Source organism: Anolis carolinensis, chromosome 5 (genome assembly GCF_035594765.1).
Source record: "Anolis carolinensis isolate JA03-04 chromosome 5, rAnoCar3.1.pri, whole genome shotgun sequence".
Taxonomy (NCBI): domain Eukaryota; kingdom Metazoa; phylum Chordata; class Lepidosauria; order Squamata; family Dactyloidae; genus Anolis; species Anolis carolinensis.
In genome coordinates, this window is record NC_085845.1 from 162,906,681 (window position 1) to 162,929,905 (window position 23,225).

The following is a 23,225-nucleotide window of genomic DNA, read 5'->3' on the forward strand; positions in this document are numbered from 1 at the left end:
TATTTTAGAGTCAATATACCCTGAGAACATAATTCCTAATCTGTGCTACTTTAGCAAGCACATGAGAAATTCAGTAGTTGAATGTCTTTTAAAAGATATAGCAAACATTTCATCTTACAGATATTTTCAGCTTCCAGAAACCGCAGCCATCATGGCCTATGTCAACAGATTCTGAGAGAATCCAAACCATATGAAGGACCAAGTAGCGATCTTGGAAACATTTCTTTGGACTATAATTCCACAGACCTGGAGCTGTAGTCCAAAATGTAACTTCCTTGGGATCTAGCCAATTATTGTCTACTTCTGCTCAATCAAAACAGCAAATACTAGGGGGAAATGTGCCATAGTTTTGCCTCTGTATTTTATGGATATTGGGATGTCTTTGAATACATTATCTCCTCTACACTGTATTAACTGTGTTCCATACACTTTAATTATGTTATTTGCATATCATTTTCTTAAAATTAAGAGGACTGAACCACCCAACAAGTTCTGTACATACACTTTGGCTCATACTGTTTTATAATTTTATTTATTATAAACTTGTTTTTTTTATCAGATTCCATGTGTAAGTGATCTGGGATACTATAGCATGCAATTTAATATGGAGACATCAGTTTTTAATTGCATTTTCACAAAGTCTATTTTTCTGCTCTGAACAGGCATGTGAAAGTCAAAACGCAATGTTCCTGCTTGAAGGACTTCCTGACTTTTGCTTGTTTCAGTGAGATCATGACTGTGATATAAATGCTGCTGCCGTCTGTGAATTGAATTTTCTTTTAATTTGAACATATCTTATATTCATTTGTGGTTTCTCTGCCTTCATCAATCAATCCATTAGCCTCAGCAACTTCCTCTGCTCCTATAAAATATCCCTGGATTATGTCATGATTCAATTCCCCACTGTCCTCACTAAGCTAATGTGTTTTTTCACATGTGAGAAGGATCGCTTACCCAGAGGAGTGAGATTCTGTTTAGAAGATATGACTTCCATCTGCCATGAGGCTGATTCCATTTGCAGAAATCAATCTCCTGCTGGACAGTTTTGAAGCCACAGTGCATGTGATAGCTGGAGCAATGCAGAGTGCACTGATTTTCTGTCAGGATAAACAGGAGAACACATTTCTCCCTGTGATTGGAAAGTCAAGGTGACTTTCCCCTTTGATTCTACATAATCTGAAGTGGGGAAAACAGAGGGAGTCAAATTCCATATGACATACTGATGTAATTAGTTAATAGCTATTCTTATTAGCACTAAGGATCATACTGCCGTATATAATTACTATTTATGCTACCACAGCTCTCCAAATCTTTGGGGCTTCAGTTCCCATCAGTCTTACCCAGCAAAATCAATGACAAAAGACTAAGGAAGCTAAAATCCCAAACATTTGGAGGATAAATGTTCTCCAACCCTACAGTCTTCCCCCTCTTCTGGGTACTATGTTTCTAGAAAAAACAAAAGTAAAAGTTGGGACTACTATCTGTGTAAACTATGTTGGGCATTCTGGAGCAAGAGTATAATCAATGGTTTGGATTTGTTTTTTTGTTTTTTAGTATTTATATATGAAGACATGTAAGATCTGTCACCTACATGGAAAGTGGGTCTTTATGAATATAAATCTGTGCTTATTCTTCTTCTGATTACTAGTGTTTCTATGCAATTTTTAAGCACTATTTGTACTTTGGGACTTCACAATTCATTACCACAAGAAAACACATAGTTCTCACAATTCATTTGAGGAACTGAGAAGCTATGCGATTGATTAGCAGAGCCAGATTATTGGTCAGTAGATCCAGAGATCAAGAGCCAGGCTATCAGTCAGAAGCTGGGGGACAAAAATAACAAGGGAGGCATGCAGAAGAGTAGTTTGGATTCAAAAACAGGGCAGAGCTTCTAAGATGGCCTTGATGTATTTCACAGAGTGAACAACCAATATTGTTTCCAGCAGTCAGAGAGGATTTGCTGCCTACCTTGTCTAGGGAGACTGATCATTCAATACAAACAGCTGGGGCTACATTAACTGAGCTGCAGGTGTGCTGAACCTCTCCCCAAACATTTCAGTCCTGCTGGAATCTTAGGGCCAACAAATCCCAACAAAACCCCACATATGAATACAGAGTTAAAAACCTAACATCAAATTAAACCTAACATCATTGAATTGAGTATAACATCAGTAACTTAAACCAATATAGTCAGACAGAATCAGGCAAGAATTATATAGTGACATAAATCTAAATAAATGTTCACAGTAATTTACAAAAGTCAACTGAAGTTCAACAGAGTTGTGTGGGTTGGATTATGTGGCCTACGGTGGTAAATGGCCTGACATTGATTAACAGAAGCCAGATACAGCATAGTTCTCAATCAGGATCTGGAAGTGGTATCTCATTAATTAATCCTCCTCTACATATGCTAATGAGTAGAAGAAGGTCTTTAGTTGTTGTATGTTTTCCGGGCTGTATGGTCATGTTCTAGAAGTATTCTCTCCTGACGTTTCGCCCACATCTATGGCAGGCATCCTCAGAGGTTGTGAGGTATGGAGAAACTAAACAAGGAAGGTTTATATAGATCTGTGGAAAGTCCAGGGTGAGAGAAGAACTCTTTGTCAGTTGGAGGCCAGTGTGAATGTTGTAGTTAATCACCTTAATTAGCATTGAATAGCTTCATCTCCTGGCTTCTTCCTGCCTGGGGGCATCCTTTGTTCAAAATCGTTAGCTGCCCTTGGTTGATTCATGTCTGGAACTCTGTTTTCAAAGTGTTGCTTCTTATTTACTGTTATGATTTTTGAGTTTTTTTAATACTGGTAGCCAGATTTTGTTCATTTTCATGGTTTCCTCCTTTCTGTTGAAGTTGTCCACATGCTTGTGAATTTCAATGGCTTCTCTGTGTAGTCTGACATGATAATTGCTGGAGTGGTCAAGCATTTCTGTGTTCTCAAATAATATACTGTGTCCAGGTTGGTTCATCAAGTGCTCTGCTAGGGCTGATTTCTCTGGTTGAGTTAGTCTGCAGTGCCTTTCATGTTCTTTGACTCGTGTTTGGGCGCTGCGTTTGGTGATCCCTATGTAGACTTGTCCACAGCTGCATGGTAGACTCCTGCAGAGGTGAGAGGATCCCTCTTATCCTTCGCTGACCAAGGATGGTAAAACATCAAACATCTGGGTGTCCCCTGGGCAACATCCTTGCAGACGGTCAATTTTCTCACACCAGGAGGAACTTGTAGTTTCTCAAGTCGTTCCTGACACGAGAAAAAAACCCGAATCAGTCTAAATTACTAAAGGGTTTACTTAAGCTTGATTGAAAAGTGAATTATTATAAGGATGCCTCAGTGGTCAATAATATGTCTTCTAACAAGTTATATATTTATTTTACTATGCACCACACTCTCTGGAAGAACACATGTAAAACAAGTAAAAATATATATAATGAAACTGAATTGATGGAACCTCATTAAGCACAAAATGGCCCAACAGAAATCATCCTGAATCAATTAATCACAGTGTATCATTACTTTAATTTTTTGATAATGCTACAATCAAAAGAGCAGCCATTTGCATAGCTTTTTATATTAAGTGCAACTACATTTGTTTATAGCATTGAAATACATAATTTTAGACACATTAATTAAATCTATTCAGTCTTCCTTTGCAAGCATTAAACTAAAGCTGCCAAATTGGATGAGCACAACAACAACACTCATTTTGCTCTTAATCTTTTTAATTCCCTTGATTTTTGAAGAGAATATTGAAGGCAGGAAAAGCAGTGAAAAAAAGGAGCACTATGCCGAAGAGCTACATTATTAGTGATAAATATTCATGCCTTGAAATAGAACACAAGTGTGTAAGCCAGAAAGTTCATCCAGAATATGACAAAAATATAACAACACACTGTTTCTGTTTCTTGTTGTTTCTTTTCACAAGCAGCAAAATATATTAATTTTATTAATTTGCCTACAATGTACCAAAATTACAGCCAGGAGTGTACCGATGTTTAGTGGGTGGGCAAAATCAAGGTATCTCCCCACCAAATATAGATTATGTTTCCTCAATGAATTTTATTCTTCGTTTTACACATTTCTAGCATTGCAGTGACTTAAGACTTCAGTTGAGCATTTAGAAACAGTGTAGATATACCCAAGAAAAGGGGTAGGCAAGATTACAAGAATGATGTGAACACAACAAATAGGAGTTCTTGGAATGAATGCTAGAAATTGGGTGGCTGAAGGAAAATGTCATTTGCAGGGGCAATCGAAATATACCACGGAGGGAGATATAATAATATAAGAAACAGAAGCTGGTATCCAGTTTCATAAAACCTAAATTCTAACTGGACATAAATGTTATAAAAGGAGATTTGGCCATTCAAAATAATTTGTGACTAGGCATGGAAACATGTTGACCAGCAAAAGACTTTCTTGCCTAATTCCCCCCCACCCCACCCCCCATCCACACACACACACACACAAATGTACTAATTTTATTTATTCGAATATTTAATGAAATAAATTCCGTATTTAATTGATGTATTGATTGTTTCAGCATGTCTAATCAACATAATCTTCTGGGTGGTTTACAAGACTGACTATTCCTAAATATTGTGCAACATTCACTAAAGCATGATTTAATGTAGTCCCCTCTGTTTTACTAAAGGGTTGTTTTTAGGCATTATAGGGGTGTTTGTCTGTGTGAAAAAGGTTCTGTTGATCCTCTAACTCACATCTTTTTCCTGTATCTTTTATACGAATAAAATATCGAGACCAATTCTACTCAAGCTCTTAGGTCTGTAAATTTGAACGTGGAGTACTTGCTAGGAAATTTTGATTAAAAAAGGAATGAAAGCAGTTGCAACATTTATCTTCTCTGTTGTCGAAACCCATAAGACTATGGCACACACATGTATAACAGCTGTATTTGTCTTATAGTCACAATGTTACTTTTTAGGTTGTTCTTACAGTTTTAACGAAACTGCTATATTCTATATTATTTTGAGTTGGCAAAATAGGAATTGATGATAATAAAGCAGTATATTAGAAATTGTCTATGCAGAACAACCACACAAATATTTTGTTCTGTTTTTAATACTGTAAGATTTTGTAATAACTGATATATCTTAGCAAATAGCATTTTATATTTCAAATGGCATGATACTAATTATATTTAATACGAATGTTTTTATTGTATTGTTTTAAATATGCATTGCCTAATAGTGTATTCGTTGTAATAAAGGCTATTGTTATTGTTAATAGTTGTAATATTGCAGTAAAAATATTGCCAGAGACTCACTATAGTGTAATGGTCTGAATAGTAGACTAAGAGTCTGGGAGTCTAGGATTTGAATTCCCACCCACCCAGCCATGGAAACCCAGTGGGTCACCTTGGGCAAGTTACACTACAAGAAGGCAAACCTCCTCTAAATAAATCTGCCCAAAAAAACCCCCACTATGATAAGGTTGGTCTTAGTTGAAATTAACTTGAAGATACAAAAAATAGTATTGACAACTTCATTCTGTATTCAAATGAAAGCATGGTCAGGGTCCACTGAACAGTATACATCATAATGATGTGAAATCATCTTTTACTTCCTTTCCTTAAGAACTCTTCTCTGATCTGAATGAAATTCCCAGGGAAAACACAATGATAACCAGGGCATTAAATAGTAATCAAGATATGCAAATATATCCCTAAAGGTGATCTGTTTGGAGCAAGGCATTAATCCAGCCACAGGCAAATAAACACTGTATAATATGGATAATTAATTGGCAAATTAGCAGTTGGTGTCTCAGGAGAATATTATCAAAATTAAAAGGACCTCCATCTAGGGCAGGCAAGGGCAAACTTTGGCCCTCTGGGTGTTTTGGACATCAACTCCTACAATTCCTAACAGCCAGTAGGCTCTTAGGAATTGTGGGAATTGAAGTCCAAAACACCCAGAGGACCAAAGTTTGTCCATGCCTGATCTAGGGGCATAATCTGGCCACTTAATGTCAATACCAAATGATACACAACCCTAGGGAGCATCAAAAGCAGCACATTTAGTCAACCTTTGTCAGTTCATCAACAATATCCTAATGGAATATAGCTTATCATACCTTATACAGTATTACAAAATCCAAAATATTCAAAACTCCAAAGCTGTCCACTTAGGTGGCTTAAATGGTGACTGCTTTGCTTCCTGATGGGTCATCTTTATTTCATGTTCAACATTATTAGAATATTGTAGAAAAAGTTATATTTAGGCTATGTGCTTTAGGTGTGTATGAAACATAAGTAAATTTTGTACTTCAGGCTCAGGTCCCAGCTTCAAGATATTTCAGTATGTTTATCCATGTATTCCAAAATTTAAAATAAAAAAATCTAGATTACAGAACACTTCTGGTCTCAAGTACAGTATTTTCGTTAAGTGACACTAAACCTGTATTTTCTGCACTGTGGGTAGATTGTTGTGCTCTTCTATACACATAATTGGTATATTACACAATATGAGATGTTGGAATGTCACCAGGTTGATATACAATTGATTTATACATGGGACCTCATCTTCTTGATCCTTACTTGAATTTTTTTATAACACAGATGGCAATTTCACAGGGTTGAGGAATATGTTGGTTCTCCTAGAGATTAATGGGGTTACATCCCTGTCATGATTTCTAGTGTCACAACTTACTCTTTCTGCTAGGAAATATGACACACAGCGAATGCATTGGCAGAGAGACTTAGCTGTGGAACTATGTACAAGTTGCTTGTACACGATGCTTCCCAGAATATATAATCTGGATTTTGCAGCAGGGGTCTGGTATGAGAGGGATAGCATCCTGACATGCAACATAGGGCCTGTCCCTTTTTAGGTAGCATCCCAAAATTTAACTATATAGCTTATTTTTTTGCATCCAAGAGAGCTTGGAATGGATCAAAATGTAGTTCAAAAAGTCAATTCTGCATTTGCATGTGTTGTACAAAGGATCGAGAGAAGGATTTAAAATGTGTTGGTAGAAACACTGGGATGCCGCTATTTTAGGAGATACAAGCTTAGTTATTTGGAAAGTTACACCACAATACTTATGATGAAAGTCGAGAAGGCCAAAGCTGACAACAAGGTTAAATGGTGAGCAAACTCACCTGGTGCAGCCTAGACCATTCAGTGGCCATTTGGGTCAAGGGAGGGAGCTGTGACCTGGTGACTTCTGACATTGCATTATCCTACTACTGTGCAGTTGTAGATCAGTTTTATTGTTGTTCTGTGCTTTAAATCATTTCTGACTTTTCTTGGCCCTAAGGCAAACCTATCACAAGATTTTTCTAGCAAGAGTTTTTTAAAAGGGAGTTTGCCTTTACCTTCCTCTGATGCTAAGTGTATGACTTGCCCAAGGTTATTCAGTGAGTTTCTGAGTCTGAATGAATATTCAAACTCTAGTCAACAGAATCGTAGCTCAACACACAAAGCCCCATATAATGCAGGTTCTTACCTGTGGATCAGTTTAGCATGTCAGTTGACCTTTTCTATTATCGATATTCCAAAGCCCTTTAGAATTATTATACTTGGAAGAGCCAATCAAGAATCATCTTGTTTCTTTAAAATATACCTGATATTTCCATTGGCATTCATGCATTCAGGTGTAGAGATGAACATCAACATGAGTATCCAGTGAAAAAACAAGGAAAAAATTGTTGTTGCCAGAAGTACTAATGCATTAGTGAAAATACAAGCAGTTGTGCGAGCTCTATTTATTCCATTTCTACATGTGTTAGTGATGGCTTACTCTAAATAAATGAAATACTTTTCATAATGACACTGGGGAATGAGCCCCATGGAGAAATTAACAATATGCAGCAGAAAAGCAACAACAGTTTTGACAGTGTTTTATAACCATTACTATGGAGGATGATGCCAATCTAAAACATATGAGCAACATGACAAAAATAATGGAAACTTCTCTAGAGAAAAAATAATGAAGAGAAATCATTAGATGGTTTTGATATCTTATGATGGGCAGCCCTTGCTACCTTACTGTTTTCCCTCAATCATGCTTAATATAAACATAGTAATTAGATATCTTGATAAACAAATATCAGGAGTGCCTTACTTGCTAATTGTTTGCTACAGAACTGCCACAAATTCGCCAAAACAGAGCCTTTGTCTCTGGATAGAGCTACCTTGCTAAATGTGTTCCAGTTCCCCATGGTCTCTTGGAACAGCAACAAAAGTTGTTGTTCTGAATTATTTGTACCCTGCCATTCTCCCAATAATGGGATTCATTATCAAAACTGAATATTCTACTGTGAACATTGACTATGTGTGGTGCTTCTTAATATTTTTGGAATAGTAGAACTGGGAGGAAATGCTAGAAAATACTGTCACTGACTGCTACATTTTGACATTGATTGGCAAATGTCACTGTGAATGCCTTTCACTGCTGTTCAAATTTCAGCTCTGTTTCTATAATTTCTATAATTCTGCAGTAAATTGCAACTGTCAACTTGGCAGGTGGGTAAAGTCCAAAATGAGATTTGTGACAGAGACATTCCAGACTTTGAAATCCTACAAGGTTAAGCATAGAGTAAGAGTTCTACGTGAGCCTATATTAAACTGTCCTGTCCCAATTCCAGTTAGTCACTGATGTGTTGAGATAGTCCCAGTTATGGGATGGTCATGGGAGCAGCCCATTACAGCCCAGCAGTTGAAGTAAAATCTGCACAAAGGGAGAATGTGGGAGGAGAAAGAAACAGGAACATGATAAGGTCATCTGAAGAAGGCAGATGGCCGAGAATTAATTAAGTTTGTCCCACCTGGCTCAGGACCTTTGCAGGTCTACAATACGGCAATACCTGAGTATAAACATCCAACTTACAAACTACTCTTAGTAGAAGTGAGAGAAAGCTACCCCCTGGAAGGGATATTCACAAATAAAAGACTTATCATGGGGGGAAAGAGTCTCTACTGAAGCTTTCTCGCCAGTCCTTGTTTCTACAACAGTCGTTTGTAAAATGTTGCTAAAATATCGTAAAGTGTCCGTATTGTAACTATTATGATATAACAAAAATTTTGTTACTTTTTCCTTATGTAATTGTGCAAGTGAGAAAGTTTCTGGGGACCCTTTCTGCCTCATTTTAGAGCTGTCAGGATGAAACTTACTACAATTGTAGAACACATTTACCACTGTTGCTCCCCCAAGTTTCAGAACGTTTCACACATCCACTGATTTTTGGGATTTTAAAAATGTTTTTATGAACAACTTTAAAAAAAAACTTCAAGAGCTATTTCTTTGAATTTCTATTTTCAATGACGCAATATAACCAGATCATCATGCCCCCTAAGTTTCAGAAAGATTTGTGCATTCACTGATTTTTAGGGAATTTTAACCAACATAAACTTAACAGTATTATTTCACTGGAAGACCCCTGGAGCCATCTAGTCCAACCCCCTTTTTCCAGGCAGGAAAAACACTGTCAAACCATCCCCAACAGATGCCTATCCAGCCTTTGAAATACTACTACCAATAATAATAATAATAGTAATAGGAAACCTACTAGGTAAACTTTGGAGTTACTGTCTCTCAACTTTGCCTTCCTAAGAGGGTTGATTCAATTTCCAACAATCCCCTTTTATCTCGAAATCCCTATAGAGAATGAACATGTGTTTTTCCCCACCAAAACTTTCAGTGAGAAGGAGGAGGTGGTAAGCAGAATTCTGGGACATGTAGTTTGGGAAGGCAAGGTCCCGTAGCAGATAATTCAAAAGCCACCAGCCTAAACTACATTTCCCAGAATTCTGCTCACTTCAGAATATCGGGGCTGCTCTTGTTAAAGCCTCAATATGTCTTTCTCTAGGCCGGTCATATGTTGGAGGGGCTTCTTCCTTGCTCGGCCATGCAGCAAGGCATCCTTCCTTCACTCCCTCCTGCCCGAGCCCCCCTTGCCACCTTCTTTAGGGAAAGAGCCTTGGGACCATTTGGGGGAACCAAACCCAGACCTTTTGGGAAGAAGCGGCACCCATGATGGAGACCTAGAGCCACTTATGAGACTTACATAACTGTTTTGAATCTTAAGGTTTTTTTTATGGGTGCTGTCCACATTTCTTAATATTGTGTCATATGTATGAATCTTATGAAAAAGATCTGACATATAGACACTAATGACTTTTTGCATTGCCTATTTAGTTTAATAACACACCTTCAGAGCTTATGTTGTTTGTAACTTGGGGACTTCCTGTACCATTGTTTCTCTTCACCTTTCCCCTAAGTAATTGTGTTGGCAGTCTGCCCACCATTTTGTAACCTTTATCATATCCTAAGACTAGTGTCTTTCTCCAGGCATCCAGAGAACATACATGGATAGGTAGAAAATATTCTGAAACAATTCATCAAAGGGATCTTCTTTTTCTAAGACTAAGAGGAGAAAATTGCAGATATTTTTTCAGAAAAAAATACTGATTAATTTGGGCTCAGTGCTTTCCAACGTATTGATATTCATTTCATTATTTTTGTACCACTGAGCCTTTTTTGCCCATTAAGCTTTTGTCAGATTGAGCTTTAGTAGAGCAATGATCACTTTTGCTTTTCAGGAGTGTTTCAGAACTGAGGTAGCAAAGGGGAGGGAGGATAGGTTTGATGAGTGTGTATGTGTGCATGCATTTCAAGGGAGAATTGGCATTACTCCAGGAAGGTCATCTAAATAAATCACTGCTAATGAGGCTGCTGCCATTAAAAATAAAATATCATTGCCTTATCACTGTGCAATTTCTTACTAAATTAGTTTTCACATATGGCATCAGCTCCAATCTCATCTTATCATCATTGATGCATTGTGATAATAAAAAAGGAAAGCCATGAAAACAGTGTGAGCAGCAGCAATCAGAAGGTGCATGCTATGTTCACAAGGCTGTTTATATCCTCATTTTGAAGTATTGACAATGATCCAACTTGACTTAGACAAATATGGGCTTAGAGGCCACCAAGCTTGACTCCCAACATTGAGTCAGATGTGGAAATTCAAAGTTTTGAGCCTTTAATTGACTAAACCATTTTAAAAGCTTTATTTCTTGTTAGTCAGAACTAGATCAATTTGGAGGAATAGCATCCTCTCAGAACTGAGAGCAAATAGACTTATACACTTACTTGGAGATACACTCCAATGAATCAAGTGGAGCCTAATTTTCAAGGTGCATTTATATAACCTTACTCTATTAAAACTTCTCTAGGAACCATGTTGTGGTGAAACAATAGAAGAAAAATATTATGCATAAACAAATTAACAACATCAGCAAGAAGAAGGAAATAGGAAGGCATTGATTCTTCCATGCAGAAATCAACGATCTAGATTTTCAAGGTTTTGAATAGAAATGCAAAAAAAAAGTAGAAAATATCTCAAAGTTTGAGATAAAGGCTTTTCCACCCCGGATAAAATGGCACAAACTTTTGAATTTCACAGAACTGTTTTTTTTTTAATTTGTTTGTTTTTCAGTAAAAATGCATCTGCGTTGTGTTTCCTCCACTTTTCTCCTTAAACTCAGCTTGGTAACACAAAATCAAAAGGAAATAATAACCACTCCAGACAACTTTGGATATTTACTTGTGTTTTTTGTGTAGCTTTCAACCTCATGTGTCCTATTTCTAGAAGTAACATGTGCCAGTGAAATCTCTAACAGTATGAGTCATCCATAGGAAGCTAAGGGAGGAAGCTACAAGCCATGAAACCTAAGACCAATCCAAGAGTCAAGAATCCGAGTAATCCAAAGAGAATGTATACCAGCTTGGTGAATGGCTAACTACAAGAATCTCTGCTTCCAATGGGAGATTTATAAACACGTGACCAATGGTACATCGCCCCACAAAAACTTTCCAAATGTTACAAGAATGCATCAAATAAATGCTGGAAATATGGAAATCAGACAGGCACATTTTTCAACACGAGGTGAATGTGCAAAATTGCTATTAAAAATACTGAAGGGAAATCTGTGAAAGAATACAAAAAAAATAGAAATAAAAATCAAAATGGAACCTAAGTATTTCCTCTTGGGAATGCTAGACTTAGAAAAGGAAAGAAACAAAGAGATTCTATTTAACTACCTAGTCACAGCAGCAAGGATAGTATATGCCAGAACTGGAGACTCAAAGAAATACCCCCAATTGAAGATCGGCATATTAAAATAACAGAGATTATTAATATGGATAGACTTAAATACCTGGTATCAATACATCAAGGAATACCAAAAAAATCAAACAGACTGGCAACTAGTTAAAAACTATTTGAAACAAATAAAGATGAAATTAATAATATGGATTAGAAAGAAATTATAAGAAAGTACAGTAGTTTCTCTCACAATGAGAGACAAAACGAAAGGGGAAGTAATGAAAAAAGGACATAATGCTATTTTTTCTTTGTGAATTTTTGAAAGGACCACCATAAAGTAGATGGAAGTTAATATACCCTTAATTACCTTTTTTCTTTTCTTTTTCCTTTTCTCTTTTCCCTTCATATTCCTTTTAATTTATTGTATAAAACATCTCTGTGTTAGCAATATAATTATTTTTTAAAAAATAATCACATGAGCTTGGCATCTAATTACTTAATATCTCTTAGTTAAGTCTTTGCTCCTCCTATATACATGATTGGCTCAACAGTTATCTGCAGAGGAGGATGACTTTTCATCTGCTTTGGCTGAGATAAAGCCTTGTTGTATAGAGGATCTGCACAAGTTATGAGTACCCAGGTTCTGTTCCCAGAGACCTCTCCTCTGAGTTGGATTCCTCAGAGTAAGATATATCAACATACACTTTCATCCATCCAGCCTGGGCATAAGATGGTCTAATACCTTATGCTTATTTTTTTCCAATTCAGGAAAAGACCATTCTGGACCACAATGTTCATCAGATCTTTAACATGAGGCCATCATTTCACTATGCATGGAAGAAGCTGGAAAAAGAGATAGGCAAAATTGAGAGGCAGTAACCCCAAAGTTTACCTAGTAGGCTTCCGTTGTTGTTTGTTGTTGTTGTTGTTGTTTCAAAGGCTGGATGGGCATCTGTTGGGGGTGGTTTGACTGTGCTTTTCCTGCCTGACAGAATAGAGGGGGTTGGATTCCTCTCCCCCCCCCCAGCACAATTACTTAATGAAAAGTAATGAAGAATTTTTCTTTGATAGATAATATATTTATTAGACTAAACCTCACTGATAAGTAATTAGAAAAGTGCATCACAATTTAAGGATGCTTTATAGAGATGAGAACATCAAATGTTATATTTGTTTTCCTCTGCCATGATGTTAATGAGAATAATGAAAATGCTGGGGGAAAGCAACCTGACTGACCCAGCACAAACAAATAAAATTCTCAGAATCGGTATAATGTGAAACCAGCCATGAAGCTTTGGGGAATAGTATTGGTCTGTAAAGACATGCAGATCATTGGAATATTGACATCGATTTGATTCCTCTTTCTTTTTCCCTTTTTGTTTTGCTTGAGATTCAGTATGATAAATTGCAGGTTCATTATTGTTCATAATAAATGAGCAAAATCAATGCCTTGGTTAATTTCAAGGTTGAAAAACTTTAGACTTTGCCGAATTGTGGAAATCCATGAAATATTGAGAAGGTGAGATTTAATGTTGGTGTTGTTTGTGTAAATGTACAAATTGGGTCTGCTTTGAATAATTGCAAGCACTTAAAAAGTGACAAGTTGCACTTCTGCAAACTGTGTGTTTCTACACACATGAGTCCATGTACTGGATTTATGATTAGTAGAACTTCAAATACACTACTGATTCATATATCCCATTACAATCCTCTAATAACTGTCATCTTCATCCTTGGTTAGCTTTTAAAAAAAATATCTAAGGTGTGTAATAATGGAATAATTTAAGTGAAATAAAAAAAATATCAAAAAGCCAAAAAATATAGCCATTTTTATGAGGTTTAGTTAATCATTGCTTAATTAATTTAACTTTCATCAGGAAGTCATAGTTTTGATGTTCAAGCACAATTGCCATTTATGATACTCATAATAGTGTTGTATGTAGTTTTATCATAATGGGCATTTTTTTTAAAAAAAAGTGAGATCTCTTGTTCTGTGCCAGAGGCACAACAATGAAGGCTTCTTTGGGCTCTTCCTCAGTATTCTCTGGTAGTTGTAGAGAATTGCCCCATCATTTTGCATTTGACTACAGGCACATAGCTAGTTGTTTTTTCCTGCCCTTGTAGTCCTTCGGTGGTCTGCAGAAACAAGGGAAACGCTGTGGGATAGGGGAGAAGTGAAGTTGCTTCTGGGTAGAATGTTAAATATGTCTTCCCTTCCAGGGTTTCATTCTTTGTTTGTTTGCTAAAACAAAGTCTGCAGCATAAATGTTTTGTTGTAGAGGTAATATATCTCATAATAGCACGATGTATGGAAAAAATAGATGGGGAAAAGTGGTTCTGGAGACTGCAAAAATGGTTTGGGAAGCCATTGTGCTCCATTAAAATAATAGAATAATAGAGTTGGAAAAGACCATATAGGCCATCTAGTCCAAAGTCCTGCCATTGGCTCTATGATTCTCACTGCTACCTCAAGATGACCAATTTTTCCAAACTAACAGAATGTTTTATATCATAATTTTCTTTTATGCAGAGAATACCACTCATAAAGCTTAAAATCAAACTATTCTACAGAAGGTTTCATATAAGTAATATATACTGTCCTTGGATCTATTCAGAAACTATAATCAAGTTTTTCCACCCCAAGACAGGTAACCACTGGTTTTAGAGCTAATAGCAAGTTTCCAAACATTTCTTTGCTTCCAGTGCAGCAACTATCAGTCTGTGCAGCAGATAGACAGTTTCTCCTATTGAGTTTCACTGAAAAAAGAAGGGAGGGTTTAGAACTTTTGTTTCATTTTGCTACACTCAGGTGCTATTATAGCATCTTGAACCTATCCAAAATATGTTGCTGCCTGAAAGGAGTTAGAAGCAGCATCACTCCCCAAGTTAAAGTAGGAATTGAATAAAGTAAATGTGCATTGTAGTAGCTGTGTGTGCACCCCACAATTGCCAAAAGCCATTTCTCATAACTGTTATTATTATTGCACCTTTCTCATGTGGTAATAATTATGGAGTAATGTAATTTACTTAACACACATCCAAGATTGTGCTTTATCTTCTTCAGCATGACTTAAAAAAACAATACAGAAGTTTTTGTAGTTAAGTATTAATGGGAAGTGTTTACCAAAAGTATTATATTATCTCACAGTTTCAACACATAAGATAGAAACTTCCATTTATGCAAATGCTCAAATTTAGCAGTAAAGCATTTTATTGCAAAACCATGTTCTAAAATATCATCTTCTTTCCAGTAAGCTGTTTTTTGCTTTCTCTCTCCCCTTCTCTCCCTTCCTCCCTCTCGCCTTCTGCTCCTCTCCCTCCCTCGGCCTAGTTGTACACATGTATTGCTTCTTTTATCAATTAATCAGCCAGATCACCATATTCAGTCATCTGGCAGGATTTTAAATCTCAATTTCCTAAATGGAAAATACAAGCCCTTAACGGTTCATCTTTCTTCATAACCAGAAAACAGCATTCAAGATGAATTTCAGATGGCTTGAAATAATTAAGGCCAGGCTCCAATTTAGCAATTTACAAATGCTAAAATTACTTTGATGATTTATACATTTAGATTAAAACAGAGTGCAGGAGGCTGCCCAGTTGAGACATACCCAAAGCGAACTACCCTCTTGAATACTGTTTTATACCCTACCTGCCATTTATATCCTATTTGCTATCAAAAAATTCAAAATGATGAAGGACACAAGGGGAGAAGTGACAAAAGATTTTGTAGTTAGGAAGAATATAAAAATGTGAAACAAAGAAGAATATTTATTTGTGTGATCCCTAAGCTCACATAACCTGTAACTGCATCTACCTTTGACAGAATATGTCCTCTCTCTGAATTCTCTATGTCACCCAGGCAATTCTATGGTTTGCTTCTGCTGAAAGTGACAATGCAATGTCAGTGGAGGACTTAGAAAATTCTTAGAGAGAATAATGCTCTAGGGAATAATGCTCTGTGGTAACTTCTGGCAAGAGTCATTCATTTCAATAGGGTTCACTAATAGCCACAGTTTCCTATTTCCACTGTAAATTCAGAAATGTATCCATCATAAATAAGAAGCTGAGGCCATTCAATGAAAATATTGGAAAATAATATTGCGACACATAGATGAAAAATGCTATTACTGGCAAATGGCATGCAAATGTTACCTTTATGATAACTTTGTCAAACTGTATGATGTACTTTCACCAAAACCTGCATGCTATCAGAATTAGAAATTTGGCAGCCTAACTGCACACTCACAGATTAAAATCTATTATTGTCTTACACTGGCACAACTCATGCAAGCGCATAAGTGATTATGATTTTTAGCATGTTGTGCAAGGATGGTATCCCTGTCAGTATTGCCTAATGGGTGTTTATGCTAGCTGTCTTTTACACCAGTGCTTCTTAAACCTTTTATGCTTGCAACCTTTGGCCCCAGAAATGTTTACTTGTCCATGGGTATATGGCTATATAAAATAGATATAAAATCGAACATTTACTAATAATAAATAAACATTTACAAGGCTTCCTAAACAGGCTAATTCCCCGCTTTCATGAAATACAGCTGAAGCATTTTCTGCAGAGTCCACTGTAAACTCTGCAATGGTAAAGGTAAAGGTTTCCCCTGACGTTAAGTCCAGTCATGTCTGACTCTGGGGGTTGGTGCTCATCTCAATTTCTAAGCCGAAGAGCCAGCGTTGTCTGTAGACACCTCCAAGGTCATGTGGCCGGCATGACTGCATGGAGCTCTTGCACAGTGATAGTAATGGATTTGTGTAATGTCTAAAACAGCCATTAGGTGGTGTTCAGAAACCATTTACTGTTGTCAATTTTTTCATGACCCCAACACTGAGCTAAGCAGACCCCATTTGGAGTTGGGACCCAGAGTTTAAAAAGCAGTGCTTTACACAAGCAGTTGTGTTTTCCAGGGTTTTGAACAATGGCAGCCATAGCATAGATAAGCAACCTCCAAGCACACACAATCCTTATTATATTTTTGCTCAATACTGGAATTCAGCATGACTTCAGTATACCTGTGCTGACATGATTTTGTGCCACATAATCTTGGCCACAATCTTAGCCTGTCTTTCTGTGTACTGAAAATCAGATGTGTCTACCAAGGACTATTCCTGGGTGATTGTGTGATGCAGATGACAGTGACTTCTACTGCTGATGTTACTGCTTTTGATACTATTGCATGCCAAAGGGTAGGTTTGAGATGATACCTGGAGGGTGCCTTCTGCATAAAGAGCATAGTGAATGTATTCCAGATTGTGTTTCAGACATTAAATGAGCTCTCCAAGGTGCTAAATCTATTTGGGAGACAGGGTTCAGAACCTTGAATAGTTCCTTTACATTCTAAAATAGAACTCCAAGCAGATTCACTACACCCCAGACACAGACTCCATGGACCATTTCGACTCGTGATCTTAAACATTTGATTTACTTTCCACCTGAAACATGAGTATGTGCCTGTGGAAACTGTTCTTGCTGCTGTTGTGTTGCTGATGCTATGTTTGTAATTATTTCTTCAAAACTGCAAAATATATTATTCCTTTTCCTAGTAGCAATTTGTTACCATACAAATTGAATTTGAGTTGAAAAGTTAGGAAATTTTAATCACTTCTTAGATGTAATTGGATACGGATATATATTCAAGCTAAATTAGTGCCAAGGGTGTATTTTGCAGAGGCCAAACCATGGCTGCCACTATTTCTAGCCCACAAGGGCAAAGCACTCTACGCTCATAAATGATGGGCATTATTAAAAGAAACTCCTCCGATGCATTATACACCCTCGCTTGTCTCATCTGCTGAAGCTGATTGGAATTTCAATAATAATATTTCTCCTGTTCTGAAATAAATTATACGAACGTGTGTTTGTGCATCTTCCATTTATGGCTAATTAATCATTCTGGGACACCAAGTTCTAGAAGCAGCAAAGTCAACCTCATCTGCAAGGAGCACTAAAAGCAAAGCACATTTATTATGCTTAACTGCTTAAATTATAAAAAGGGCACGTTTACAGCTCAATGGGAATTTGTGTTATGTTTGCAAGCAAGTGCTTCCCTGATAGACTAAAGAAGCATCTTAAGTCCCTTAAAGGATAACAGGTTTCTGTTGCTGAGTCACTCCCATAAAATGTTAATTTAGCTTTTGACCTGATGTACTGCCCCATGATTAAAACAGGAAAGGCGTTGCTTAACTTCTCATGGAAAACAGAAATGTTGCTTTTTGTTTTAAGTCAACTGCTGCCTTAAATCAGACAGACTTTTGTAACAAATTAATGCAGCGCTTCCATCTACAGTAAAATGGCACCCTACTATTATTCCCTCCCCAAGCCTAATGGATTAAAATGGCAGGCCTGAGTTTAGTAAGTCTAACACAAAATGGTTGCAACAAAACTATTACCATATTAAACTAAAATGAATGGTCAATTCTAGGTGCCACATCAAATTAAAAATAGCCAGTACTTCATTTATAATGTCTGTAGAAAAAGACTTCTAAATGCCTAATTATTAACTGACTTGGTTCTACTTGGCAATAACTATACACATCTCCTTAAATCTGAGCATCAGCATTTATCATAGATTTACATGCTTTTGCAAAGTCAATACACATTGGGGTCTTAATTCCAAAGCACGCCAGCCTTGGGACATGGAGCTTCCTGACTAATATCCAGTCAGAGTTGTGCATCCAAATGCATATATGCAGTTCCCATGCAGATTATATAAAATGGGGGCCTACTAAATAGACCGTGCCAAGGAGAAAGACAGGGAATGGAATATGGAAAGAGATCATGCAACTCTTTTTTTAAAAAAGACCATGTAAAAAGAGATCTAATTATAAAAGTAGAGCCCTATAAATGTCACACAATATAGCTGTTCAGAAATAATGAGTTATTTTAATTCATTCATTTTCTTGATATCTAAGATGCAACTACATTACATTAGAACTGAAATGTTTATAGGATGTGGCTTCGCTTCAGATAGCATAGCAGGAATATCACATGCTATGCTTCATGAATAAAATAGAATAGCTTTATTGTCATTGTGCTATTGCACAACGAAATTAAATGCCTTCCCCAGCACATACCACAAAACAACACACCCATCCTGCCACACCCCCACCACTCAACCCCCAATGGCACATCAATATGAAACCATGGAGTTAAACACAGTCACAGCTCTAGGATAAAAGCTATCTCTCAGTCTGTTTGTCCTTGTCTTTGTCACCCTGTACCATCTGCCAGATGTAAATAATTTTTTAAAAAAGAATGTGCCGGGTGAGATGGATCTCCAAGATGCTAGTGAATGAAAGTTTTCACAATTTTCTTAAAATGCTTATAAACTTTTAATTACTAACTATTTAGAAAACTAGTGTGGTGTAGTGGTCTGAGCACTGGGATTACAATTCTGGGGACCAGTATTCAAGTCCCCACCTGGCCATAGAAACACACTGGGTGATCTTGAGTAACTCACACACTTTTAGTCCCAGAAAACCTATATTTTGGTCATGTAAGGGTGGTGCAGCTGAGCTGCTAAACTTGCTGACCTAAAGGCTGGCAGTTTGAATCCAGGAAGCAGGGTGAGCTCCCATTGTTACCCCAGCTTCTGCCAACCTAGCAGTTCAAAAACATGCAAATGTGTATAGATCAATAGGTACCGCTCCAATGGGAAGGTAACAGTGCTCCATGCAGTCATGCCGGCCACATGACCTTGGAGATGTCTTTGGACAACGTCGGTTCTTCGTCTTAGAAATGGAGATGAGCACCAACCCCCAGAGTCAAACACGACTAGACTTAATGTCAGGGGGAAACCTTTACCTTTATCTTTAAGGGTCAGCATAATTTGTAAATGACTTGAGGGCATACAACAACATTAGTTTCTAGTTTTTTGAAATAGGAAGCTAAAAGTTATTTTTAAATTTTTATCAGTAATGAAGTGGTTTGGGGCCCTTAGAAACATGCACACATTGAGTGAGGGGAAATAAATAATAAACTACGTTAAATACGTGATAGAAGGGAATATGCTGTACAAGGGAGAAAGAAAGAATCCCACCAATGCAGACTTCATGGATGAGTGCATCCATAGTTTCTCATTCTTCCACCTGGTTGTTGCAGCTCTGACTTCAGATTCTAGAAAGACAGTATAGGACAAGAGAAGGTGAGTTTGGACATAGAATAGAATGATATGTAAACATTTAGAAGCCATCTATTGAGTCAAGTAGCTGTCCATTAGTATTCATTTTAATGGGGTCTCTGTAGGGCAATGAAGTTTAAGTACCAGCAATGCCTTGTGGCTGCACCAATAGCCCAGACTCATTAAGAATGATATTGTTTAATATTGGTGGTGATATAAGAATGACTGTTCTCTTCAAATTTGCTCTTCTCCTCAAGGACCATTATCTGAAATTGCTGGTGATATAACCAGTAATGCCAACTACTAGGCCACAATTCAATAATCCATTGTGTAAAATGTACAGCATTTGATATGCTAAAATTGTCCAAGAGGCATACAATGATGGATACAAATGGTGTATACTTTCCCCAATCACAGCTGCTTACATTTATCTTTTTCCTATGTTCCTATTATTTCTCTCCATTAAAGTGACTACTTCAATGTTGTAACATAATAGCAAGAGACATATAGGTGGTCTTGTTTAACATTTGAAACATATCTTTATGGCTACCTTTCCTCAGAATTTGAGAATAGAAACTGCCCGTCGAACTAATCAAAGAAATACTGAACAGTCACAGGGTTTCCATCTAGTACAGGAGCATGAACCTTTTTTCCTTTTTCAGTGGCAGCATGGATTCACCACTTCATTAGATGTAAGCACCTCAGTGCAGTGGTGAATTCACTCTGAACTCTGGCTTGTACTTTAAAAACTTGTGCAAGGTACGAATCAATTTGGGAAACAGGCTCTCACACTTTTAATGGCTTCCAGCAATGGAACAAACCTCTTTCACCCAATCAGGATACTAACAGTTGAGGGGTTTAGACCTGGAAACAGAAATAAGTTATGCAATACTTAACTAAGTAGCAAATGAGGTATATGGTTACTGTTGCTGCTGCTGTTGTTATTGTTGCTTTATGAAATTTCATATAATGTGTTTATTCTTCTATGATTTTATATACCTCCAAAGAAGTTATTAGGAGCACTCATAGACTATAACATCCTGGAATTTTCCACTAGTAAACAGACCATCTTTTGAATATCTTGAGACATATTGTTTTGCACCTCTTGCACATGTTACTGGAGACTCCCTGGTTTAGCTCCTCATACAAAAGAAACAACCTTTGTTCTTTGAAATCGTTAAATAGGTTTTTTCAAAATAGATTACTAATTGTGGTGGGTTTCCTTTCAGCATTTGTGATTTGTGATAATAACAGCACATTCAGGTGAACTTGGGAAACTGGATCTGAACCTGCAAAGGTATTCAAACAAAAGTAAATAAAATGGTACAAGAGTTCTGGTTTGTTCAGACTTACACAGGGACTCTTGAGGGAGAACATGAAGATTTTCTCCTACAATTTTCACAAGAAATACGTTTTTACATTATTATTTTACCAAAAGGGTTTTTTACATTATTATTTTATCAAAACAAGATTTTTTAAAAATCTTGGTTTAAATCACTAGAATATGGATGGTTTCATGTTTTATCCACCAGGAATTATTTTGTTAAGTGACATTCAACTTCAGGCATGTCTTTTGTTTACTGATTTTTTCTACCTGCAAAAGCAGGAAAAATATATATCTTTTTAAACCACCTCCACCCCCAGAACATCTTGAAATAACTCATAGGGAGTATTTTAGGGGAAAACAAAACAGCCACCTTGAATAGTCAGAGATAAGTTTCATTCCCCTAGACAATATAAACGGGAAAAGAGAAAGGAACCAGGAATCTTTCCATTACCTCTGCAAAAACAAATATCTCAACTTGAATGGAGTGAAAAGACATAAATCATATCCTGAAACATGCATTTTAAAACATATTGCCCGCCATTCTGTTAGCCAATTGTGATGCTGTATGTTAGATTTAAAACATAGATGTTTCCTATTTACACTTAGATCATGGTATCATTGCCACAACTATAAATGTTCCCAAAATCTGCTTTTAAATCCAGCCAGGTGCACTGAGGGATGGAGTTCTGTGACAATGGCAAACAGGGCATTGATGGTTAATGTATCCAGCCCACTCCTTCACTTTCTGGCCAGCCAATATCTACTTGATGCACTACTGGTTGCTTGTGTGAGGAATCTGAATGTGTTATTCCTTCATACCCTATTCACCACAGAAACTCAGAGTTTTTACAAGCAATACAAAATTCCATAATCAGCCCTCTGCAGCCACACATTCTGCATCCATGCATTCAAACACCCACTGTTTTTCATAGATAGTCAGCCTTTCCCCTCCTGACATCCCCATTACCTCGGCACTATAAGAGGGTTTCGTGAGACCAGTCACTCTTGTTGCAACGGTGTAGTAACTGTGAGGCCATGGACCATATTTTAGTTCTTGGGGACCACTGGTGGTCCACGGGACCACAGGTTGGTAAGCGTTAGTATGTATAATGGGACTTGAGCATCCACAGATTTTGGTATCCATGTAGAGGCCTGCAACCAATATTCAAGAAGGATATTGACAAGCTGCAAAATTTCTGGAGGAGGGACCAATATGGTAAAAGTTCTGGAAGCCAATTCTATGAGGAGCAGCTTGGAGAGCTGGATATGTTTAGCCTTGAGAAACGATGATTAAGAGATGTTATGGTAGGTAAAGATAAAGGTTTTCCCCTGATGTTAAGTCCAGTCGTGACCGACTCTGGGAGTTGGTGCTCATCTCCATTTCTAAGCTGAAGAGCCGGCGTTGTCCATAGACACCTCCAAGGTCATGTGGCCGGCATGACTGCATGGAGCACCGTTACCTTCCCGCCTATTGATCTACTCACATTTGCATGTTTTCGAACTGCTAGGTTGGCAGGAGCTGGGGCTAACAGCGGGCGCTCATTCCGCTCCCAGGATTTGAACCTGGCACCTTTTGGTCCACAAGTTCAGCAGCTCAGCGCTTTAACGCACTGTGCCACCAGGGGCCCTGATGTTATGGTAACTATGTTTAAATAGTTGAAGGGATGTCATATTGAAGAGTGAGCAGACTGGTTTTAAAC

General features: G+C 37.3%; 1 long non-coding RNA gene across 2 annotated transcripts in view; it reads right to left on the minus strand.

Moving 5' to 3' along the window:
- Positions 1-510: 510 nt before the first annotated feature.
- Positions 511-23,225, minus strand: part of LOC134299582 (uncharacterized) — a 41,710-nt gene continuing 18,995 nt past the window's right edge. For both annotated transcript variants that reach the window (XR_010006786.1, XR_010006785.1), the window contains 2 exons: positions 20,118-20,194; positions 511-3,239 (listed from right to left, as the gene is read on the minus strand). This is a non-coding gene — a long non-coding RNA (uncharacterized LOC134299582). The remainder of the gene's footprint in view (positions 3,240-20,117; positions 20,195-23,225) is intronic.